Source organism: Bubalus kerabau, chromosome 9 (genome assembly GCF_029407905.1).
Source record: "Bubalus kerabau isolate K-KA32 ecotype Philippines breed swamp buffalo chromosome 9, PCC_UOA_SB_1v2, whole genome shotgun sequence".
In the NCBI taxonomy this organism is placed as follows: Eukaryota; Metazoa; Chordata; class Mammalia; order Artiodactyla; family Bovidae; genus Bubalus; species Bubalus kerabau.
In genome coordinates this window covers 100,401,090-100,411,874 of record NC_073632.1, presented here as the reverse complement: position 1 = coordinate 100,411,874, position 10,785 = coordinate 100,401,090, and positions in this window count along the sequence as shown.

The window sequence follows — 10,785 nt, the reverse complement described above, 5'->3', positions numbered from 1 at the left end:
AAGATTGCTTCCTGGTTTCCCAGGGACTGGATCAGCTCTGGCTGGGGCAATCCAGTGAATTTCCACACGACCCATTGGCTACAATCATACCTTCCCCAACAAGGCTGGAAACCCAACCTGGGGCACGGGACACTCTCTTCCATCTTTGTCCTTTCTTAAATACTCTTCTTCTGTCAGAACCAGAGCACTTTTTTTTTTTTTTTTGAGTTCTCTTTAAAATGAAATTGAAGTCATTCAGTCGTGTCTGATTCTTTGTGACCCCGTGGATTGTAGCCCACGGAATTTTCCAGGCAAGAGTACTGGAGTGGGTTTAATTACTATCCCAACTGGCCCCTTGATTGGATCCCAGGCTAGAGATTAGCAGGGGGTTAGCCTTGGAATCTAACCCCATTTCTGTCTCCCATTTACTTTGCAAAACCTGCTTCAAGTCTCATAGAATCAACTTATTAATAGACTTTTTAAGGAGAGGAGTCATTAAAATGTAAATATTCCCCATAATCACATACTGAAAATGTATGTGTGGTTAATATTGACGTATTAAATATTTAATATTTACAAACTAAATTCTAAAAAATCAAAGCAAAATTCAATTAAAAACACAGGATGGGCCAGTAGGAGGAACAAGGGCTTCTGCATCATGTCAAAGGACTGAACCCAGATTCTACTGCTTACCAGCTGATGATCTCGAGTGCAGGAACCCCCTGGAAACCTCAGTTTCCTCAACTGTAAAGTGGGGAGAATAGCATCCACCTTGTAGATTTGCCATGGGAATTACACATCACACACAGTAGGGAAGTACATCACACACAATAAGTGCTGGTCAATAAACATTATCACGGCTTCCCTGGTGGCCCGATGGTAAAGAATGTGCCTGCAGCGCTGGAGATCTGAGTTTGATTCCTGGGTCAGGAAGCTCCCCTGGAGGAAGGCATGGCAACCCACTCCAGTATTCCTGCCTAGAGAATCCCATGGACCGAGGAGCCTGGTGGGCTACAGTCCATGGGATCACAGAGTCAGACATGAGTGAGCGATTAAGCACATGCACAGAATAAACATTATTAGCCTTTCTTCTGTATCTTTTTTTTTATCTGCGAGGATAATTTTCCTGGGATCTACAAACGCAGGGGCTGCTTGAAGCAATGTTTCTATCTTTGCAAGTTTTCCCTGTGGGATTCATTCTTGAAGAGCGGCAGTTTAAAAAGTGTGGGCTCTTCTCTTACAGCCTGAGCCAGGTGGCACCACCATGTGGGTCCTCTGAGCACTGAAAAAGCTCTACAAAGAAGTCCTCTATACATACTGGGTTTTAGGCCTGCCATTATTTCATTGCTCTAATCACGACATTATACATGTTTTCTATTAGTGTTTTGAGTTTAATAAAATCTCTGTTGCATGCAGGATTCTGTAGTTTATGTAATAAAGAAGTTCCAGTCTTTCCTGCATGAAATCTATTGAAGGCAGAATTCCTTCTTCTTTTAGGATAAGAAAGGAAGGCTGGGAGAAATTACAATGAAGTGGCAATAAAAAAAAAATGTCAGAAATGTTAGTCAAGAAATGCTAAGAGACTGGCTCAGAGCCCAATTAGGACTGAACAAAGATATATATATAACCTAGTTAAGCTAAAGAATCCTTAATTAAGCTACTGTAAAGCCAAGGGTTTTAAAGTTCAAAGGATATGTAGACTTCTGTCAAATTCCTTTCAGAGAAGGTGACAAGAGAACTCACTAGCAGTCATAGAGTAAATAAAATTCTGAAGGAAACTTTAACATAACTGAAGCAAAAAAAAAAAAAAAGAACAAAGTTTTGTATTACAATCTTTTGTGTTTGTACATTGATATCTTTTGTGCTGAAGGAGGTTGCATTGATTATTTATTCTTTGAAAGCACACGCATATCATTTATTAATAATTATCTTTATAATTAATTACATTTCACAATGACAATAGTCCATCATTGATTTGAATTCTTTCAGGAAATATGCATCCCTCAGAACACCCAAGTGCCCTGGCTGCTCTGACATGGTGGTAGCTGCTCCTGATTCCAATACATATACTCAAATTTGATTTGGCAGGACTCTGTAACATGCTTAGGAATCTTCTATTTTTTACAATAAATATGCAAATAGTAATAACAATAATAAAATAAGTACCTTCTGCATCTCTTTGGTCACCAAGTTCTATAGCTGCTGTCCTCTCTTTATTTTTCAGTCTAATCCCTTTCCATCCACAATGACTCACTTATTTCAGATGTTCATCCTCTAGCTCCTGGATGGTTTCAAATGCCTCCTGTAGTATTTCCTTGTCTCCCCTTGTCACCAGAGCCATCTTACTAAAATTTGAATCTGTTTATATCATCCCCAGCTTATATGCCATCAATGGCTACTCATTGCCTCAAGAATTAAGTCCAGACTCTTAGCATATGTCTGAGGCCCTTCACACTGTGGTCCCATCTGTTCTCCCATCATCACTGCCTGCTACTCTTGGGAGGTTTCTTGCCCCACCCTTATGCATCCCTGCCATAGGAGAACCATATAACGTCATTTCAAGGCAAGTTAGCAAGAGGCACTGTGTCAAATTAATAGTAATCTAGAGAAAAGACTGAAAGCATTGTGGGGTAAGAACTCATCCTAATAACCATCAAGCAATTAAGCAGACCCATCTCCCAGGAAGCCACTTAGTGACCATCTGCTGTAATATAAGCATAGCCCTTGGGAGTCCCCCTCCTCTACTCCAACCGTCTTTTCATCTCATTCCTTACGACTACAATCAGTGCTCTCCCTGGCAGGAGCTTCAATAAATACAATTGCATCATCTTTTAATTGTCAAGTGATGTTTTAGCACCCCATGTAGAATGGCACCCTCAAAAGCTGCCCATCTGATCAGCCCCCTTATCTACAATGACAAATCCCCACCCATTCCTCAAGGTTCAATTAATACATCACCTCTGTGAAGATTTCTGCACCTAACTTCCAACTCTCTAGCAGAATTAATTAAACGGACACTTTCAAAGCACATATTATTACCAGTGATTTATGATTTCTTATCCTGTTTTTCAAATATCATCTCACTTTTTCCTTACAATAGCTCTATATGTTATGTGCTATTATTTGTGGCTCATTTATAAGCAGATCTGTCACACAGCTAGCAAAGGGCAGAGTTAAGATTCAGATCCCAGGAGACTAGTTCCAGAGCATTGCCCCTAGTCAGTCTTCTTGGCAGTGTGCTTACTTTTCCACTCCACTGCCAGTACCTCTTATGATGAACTCGATTACAGCTGGCATATAATCATATATGAAGTGTTTGTTAACATGTTGACTCTTCCTCTAGATTTTGAGGTTCCTAAAAGTAGGGCTCTTAACCATATGTATATCTCCAAGAACTTGCTTAGACTTAGTACATAACAGACATTCTCTAATAGTTGTTGGATCATTCATAGTTTTCACAAAAGTAAAGCCTGTGTTTGGATCTCTATGTTTACAATCCAAGCACTAAGCCTTCCCTGGAGGTCCAGTGATGAAGAATTTGCCTGCCGATGCAGGGAACGTGGATTCAATCCCTGAGCCAAGAAGATGCCACATGCCATGGGGCAACTGAGCCTGTGCACCACAACCCCTTGCAGCCCGCATGCCCTGTGCTCCACAACAAGAGAGAAGCCACCACAAACAACAGTGGAAAAACCCGTGCACCACAACGAGAGATAGCCCCTGCTCGCCACAGATAGCGAAAGCCCCTTTGCAGCAACAAAGACCCAGTACAGCCAAAACTAAATAAATAAACAAGAATAAAAATAATCCAAGAGCAAAACCTAGGTGATCATTTTTAAATAGAAATATCAAATCACTATTGTATACCAGAAATGAACACAGCATTGTAGGTCAATTATACTTCAAAAGCAAACAAACACACACAGAAAAAGAGATCAGATGTGTGGTTCCCAGAGGCAGGGAGTGGGTGGAGGGGAATTGGAGGAAACTAGTGAAAGGGTACAACCTTCCAGTTAAAAGGTAAGTAAGTACTGGGAATGTAATGTACAAGGTAATGAATATAATTAACACTGCTGTACGAAGTATATGAAAGCTTTTAAGAGAGCAGATTCTAAGAGTTCTTATCATAGGGGAAAAAAGTATCTTTTTTCTATTTCTTTAACTTTCGTATTTACATGAGATGGTGAATGTTCACTAAACCTTTTGCAGTAATCATTTCATGATGCTGCTGCTAAGTTGCTTCTGTCGTGTCTGACTCTGTGCGACCCCATAGACTGCAGCTCACTAAACTCCTCTGTCCCTGGGGTTTTCCAGGCAAGAATACTGGAGTGGGTTGCCATTTCCTTCTCCAATCCATGAAAGTGAAAAGTGACAGTGAAGTCGCTCAGTCATGTTCAACTCCTAGCGACCCCATGGACCGCAGCCTACCAGGCTCCTCCATCCATGGGGTTTTCCAGGCAAGAGTACTGGAGTGGGTTGCCATTGTATCATTTCATGGTACAAGTCAAATCATTATGCTGCACACCTTAAACTTAGAGTCCTCTATGCCAATTATTTCTCAATAAAACTGGATGAGAAGTGGGGAGGGGAATGATGTGTATAACATGGGAAGGGGAGGTGCACTCATTGTCTGAAATGCATATGTCCAGGTCATGCCGTGGACCAGTCATCAGCTGCTTGTTCTCCATGGTCCTGAAGTTGACATGTGTGACTAAAGTGCTAATCTTGCCATTAAAAAATAATAATAGTAATCCAACAAGAAATGCCTTACATACTCCAAAGGAGTTTCATTTCACATGGGAAATGCAGAGGAACAGAGTATTTGATCCGTTATGTCTCCAAAATTGAAGCAAATGGCTGAATTATCCTTACTAAAGTTAAATTCAATTGCCAAGTTGCATGCACAATAATAAGATATTTTCAAGACCAACTGTAATAATGTAGCCTATAAAAGCGTAATAGTAAAAACTATTTTCAGTGTCATCAATATGATGAAAAGCAAGAAGATGATTTTCTGATAATCACTTCTAAAAGAATTACTACAACACCAGGATAATTAAGGCCAACCAGGGAGATAAAAACCTTCAGATTCAAGATGTGAAGAAATGTCAGAGGGTGTGAAACAATTGTTTTAATTTTTTTCTCATTTGTAAATTCATTTTATGCCTCCAAGTGCAATATAAATTATTTACCAAAATTAGCTGTAATCACTTACAGGGACAAGTACAAGCGGTTCACACATAAACCTGTATCGTTACTTTATTTGCATGTAAACTGTGCAAATGACTAATTAGAGAGGCAACTACAGAAATAAACAATGTTTAATGTTGTAAAAAAAAAAATATCCCCGCACCCTCTCTCCTTCTGATTTAAGGAAGAGGTAAGGAGAAAAGGGTCAGTGGCCCCCGGGGTAGGGGAGGGGAATTCTTCTTTGAAAATATCTTCAGTAACCATATTTCAAGTGAGGATGCTGTATGACTTTTATCCGGTTTCTAATTCTCTTCCCCGGTTGTCATTCAGGCTTATGAAATGTGCTAGAATATTAGTTTAGACTTGAAATATACACTCCATGAGAAGTCCGACCACCAGTGCACACACTTTATCTTATGAGGTTGAGATCTTCCCTTTTCCTCCGCCTAAGCCATGGTCTCATGTCTCTCCTTGGACATGAGTCATGTCCTCAGTCCTTATGTGATTCTCTTAGGCAAGGACAAGGGCAACTTGCTCGCTATCCAATAGGATACCATGAAAAGTGTCTTAAATTAACCAGCTGAGTACTATGATTCATTACATACTAATTTATCTTTCCTGTTCTGTTTTCAACAGACCTTCCCTCTCTTTTCAACTTAGGACCAATAGAAACAGGACTCTGCCTAGGCCTGTGTATTCATATTCATTCCTTATTTCATTGCTTGTGCATCTTTTACATGAATATAAATGCAAGGGACTTGGAATGACAGAGAGTTGTCCTTACAGGGTTGGGAGGCAGATCTATGAGGATTTCTGAAATCAAACTGGCATCTAATCACATTGCTTCATGGTCACATCTATAAATGACACTGAACTTAAGGCCCCATGCACTGCGATCAAGCCTTGGAAATCAATAATAGCAGCTACCTTGCTTGTTTCTCAGGGTGATGCCCTGTCATGAGAGAGTCAGTACAGATGGCTTTGGAGAGATTGCTAGCATATCCTGTGCACTTTTACAGATGAGAAACTGATGCTGTTCAATGTGTTTCTGGCAGAGCCTAATTTCCATTCTCAGATGCAAATACAGACATTTAACCCTTATTCTGGATTACAAATGCCTCCCACACATTGGAACTTGAAGATTCTATTAAATGAGTCAATACAAAGGACTATCATTATTCATTTTTTGCCCTTAGATGTTCATTTTCCATAGTCATTATGTCACTGTGTATATGCATGTGCACACACACACACAAAAACACATACTCAGAACGTGTATAAACGCACAGTTCATGCTGCTGATTTGGGGAAGATCTTTTGGACTGTTAAGCTCTTCCTGGTGAAGATCTTTCTCGGTATAACCTCAAGTTCAGGAAGTCACATACAAGGATGGTGGACACTCCATGGAGCCAGTGGTAATAGCTCAGTCAATTTATAAGCATTGCCATGCTCGTGTCCTTAACTTCGCCTGTAGCTGTAGGCTAGACAGCATTTCAGCCAGTTCGAGTTCAGCTGTCTGTTTTATTACACCCAGGCCAGGAACACTTTGGGGATGTTTTAGTCCCTTCAATGACAAATGTATATTCAACCACTGCTGTGAGTTGCAGCCCACAACGCAGGTCACCAAAGGACAACAAGCTGAGTAGGTACGTCAGAAAAATGTTCAGAAAAATATCTCTACAGGTGTCTGAAATTGCATCTATCTTCAGTCTTTTCAATCTTTGAGAAGCATGTAAAGTTGTTTTCCTTGAATCATATATATATATATATATATAATTGCATCTCCTAAAAAGAAATAGCTAGATTGCCTAAGATACTTTCTAACAAAATTTTATACAAATTTAACTCATTCAAATGACAGGCAACGAGGAGATTTTTACACTGCCTCACGTGGTGGTTGGTTGGGTGTAATGTTTTTTAACAGAGATCGTGAAGTCTATTCACAGATCCCACTTTGAGATTCTTACCCCACAAAGCTGAAACAACTGTCTGTAAATGGTACGATGCACCAGCTATGCTTAGTGAGACGCTGAGAGAAGGCCACATCCACAGTGCTGGCACTCAGCCAACACAATTGAAAGAAAAAGAAAAAAACAAAAACCTTCCTATTGGAAAAGTGTTAGGTGGGCTGATTCAAAACAGACACTGAATTGGTCCTAATATATTTTCACCATGATGCCTGTGCTCATGGATGGACTTGAATTATCTCTGTAAAATTCTTGTATTCTTTAAAGGAGGTAAGAAGTTTTCATCAAGTCTCATCAATCAACTGAAAACTTTCTTTCCGCTGACCCTAGATCTGGCTCCATCTGTTATAAAAGTCCAATTAATTTGTGCAAGATGCAAATTTTACTTAACTGAAAGAAAGTCTGTTAAATTTTAATTGTTGGCCTTCACTTGTGGCCCTCCCACCACCTAATTCCACAACCAAAAATCTTATGAGAGAGTTGAGAGCAACAATAACTTTGCTTTTCTCAGTTCTTATGCCTACAACACCAGGAGCCAATCACTTGACAATTAATGTCAGAACATCAAGAGAAGAAATGTTTTTAATGACTGAAGTCTTTTTTTTCTATTAATAGTTTGGAACATGCATCCTTCTTCCTATCCTATACTATCTCCTGAACCTAACAATTAAAACAGGGAATTTTTCACATTGAGGTTTAACTATCTGACCACTTGACAAAAACATGTATCCAGATTTGTCTTAATCAAACCTAGATAAGGACCAGTCTCCTCAGAGAACAATCAAATAATGTTTGATTCTCTTACATAAAATTTGCAATGAACAGTAAGATCATATTCAAATCAATACTCATTTAATACCACATTTGTTCCCAGAAATAAACAATAAAGGAGGCATTGAGTATTAATATGTCAGAGTCCAAAATGAGTATATATTTTTGGAAGTGTTATAAATATGTATACTGTGTGTGTTATTCAGTGTTTCCCTTTCATGTTCTTTTTGCTGGAACTTGACAACACTTCAAATAATTAGGGAAAGAAAAAAAAATGTCTTTAGGGAATATCCTTCAATAATAATTTATTTGAAGTCCCATGTATTCATTGGTAGGGTTTCCCCCTCATGAAACCTTTGCTGGATACAGTGTACTGAGCACCTAGTCCTGTGGAGGATTTTTATCTCTGTGTTCATGTAGAGCTATGTCATTTAAAATGTCTCTCTTTGTTGTGAATTTAATTTTTAAAAGTTAAACTGTGAGCCTACTACCTTAAAAGTGTGATCAAACCTCTGAAAACTCCTTAACATTCAACTTTAGGGTGAAATCCCCCCAAAGCCTGTGAGTGCTCATTAACTTACAGGCATGCAGAAGTTGACTTCTATTTGGCCTTATGACTTCATTGCCCTATTTCTCCCTCAGTCCTATCCTAAGTTTCCCCTAAATCGCCACACATTACTTAGAAAACTTCTCTCCCCCTCAGCTGTCCCTTGTCATGAAAACAAAAAACTAATAAATTGCTTTGTCCATTAATTAGTGATTAAGACGTCACAACTGTCGAGGACATTTGCCTGGTCCATATATTTAACAATTGCTCAGCAAATATTGTTGAGTGCCCATTCAGCACTGCATAAGCACTCTGTGCTCATGGAAAACACAGCTTGGAAACAAGATACACGGGGATTATCTTCTACGGGAGCTCTGGTCACATGCCCTTCGTCATTCCTAATATTTTTTGTTTTGTTATTTTTCTTCTTTTTTTTTTTCTCTTGATCAGCCTTACCAGAAAGGTTTTCTTTCTTTTTTTTCCAATTCAGATACAGCTGATTTATAATACTGTATTAGTTTTGGGTGTTCAGCAAAGTGGTTCCTGTAATATATTCACATAAACATGTATATATATTTTTCATATTCTTTTTCATTAGAGGATATTATAAAATATTTAATATAGTCCTTTGTACTATATAGTCGATCCTTATTTGTCTATTTTATATACAGTAATGTGTATCTGGGGGCTTCTCTGGTGGCTCAGTGGCAAAGGAGCTGCAGGATTGATCCCTGGGTCAGGAAGATCTCCTAGAGAAGGAAATGGCAACCCACTCCAATATTCTTGCCTGAGAAATCCTATGGACAGAGGAGCCTGGTGGGCTACAGTTCATGGGGTTGCGAAAGAGTTGGACACAACTTAGTGACTAAACAGCAACAGCAATGTGTATCTATCAATCCCAAACTCCTAATTTATCCCCCCTGCCTTTTCCCCTTTGATAGCTGTAAATTAGCTTTCTTTGCCTGTGATTCTGTTTTGTAAATAACTTCATCTGTATAATTTTTTTAAGAATACACATGTAAGAGATATATTGTATTTGTCTCTGTCTTATTTCACTTAGCATGATAATCTCTACATCCATCTGTGTTGCTGCAAATGCCATTATTTCATTCTTTTTAATGGCTGAGTAATACTCATTGTGTACATACACCACATCTTTATCCATTCCTCAGTCTTTCAGCATTTTTGCTTCTCCCATGCCTTGCCTATTGTAAATAGTGCTGTCAAGAACATTGGCATGTATGTATCTTTTGAAATCAGAGTTTTCATTTTTTTGTGGACATATGCCCAGGAACTGGACATGGAACAACAGACTGGTTCCAAATAGGAAAAGGAGTTCGTCAAGGTTGTATATTGTCACCCTGTTTATTTAACTTATATGCAGAGTACATCATGAAAAACGCTGCACTGGAAGAAAAATAAGCTGGAAACAAGATAGCAGGGAGAAATATCAATAACCTCAGATATGCAGATGACACCACCCTTATGGCACAAAGTGAAGAGGAACTAAAAAGCTTCTTGATGAAAGTGAAAGTGGAGAGTGAAAAAGTGGGCTTAAAGCTCAACATTCAGAAAACGAAGATCATGGCATCTGGTCCCATCACTTCATGGGAAATAGATGGGGAAACAGTGGAAACAGTGGCTGATTTTATTTTGGGAGGGGCTCTAAAATCACTGCAGATGGTCACTGCAGCCATGAAATTAAAAGATGCTTACTCCTTGGAAGGAAAGTTATGACCAACCTAGATAGCATATTCAAAAGCAGAGACATTACTTTGCCAACAAAGATTCGTCTAGTCAAGGCTATGGTTTTTCCTGTGGTCATGTATGGATGTGAGAGTTGGACTGTGAAGAAGGCTGAGCGCCAAAGAATTGATGCTTTTGAACTGTGGTGTTGGAGAAGACTCTTGAGAGTCCCTTGGACTGCAAGGAGATCCAACCAGTCCATTCTGAAGGAGATCAGCCCTGGGATTTCTTTGGAAGGAATGATGCTAAAGCTGAAACTCCAGTACTTTGGCCACCTCATGCAAAGAGTTGACTCATTGGAGAAGACTCTGATCCTGGGAGGGATTGGGGGCAAGAGGAGAAGGGGACGACAGAGGATGAGATGGCTGGATGGCATCACTGACTCGATGGACATGAGTCTCAGTGAACTCTGGGAGTTGGTGATGGACAGGGAGGCCTGGCGTGCTGCGATTCATGGGGTCTCAAAGAAGTGGACACGACTGAGCGACTGATCTGATCTGATGCCCAGGAAAGAGATTGCTGGATCATATGGCAACTCTATTTTTAGTTTTTGGAGGAACCTTCATAGTGTTCTCCATAGTGGCT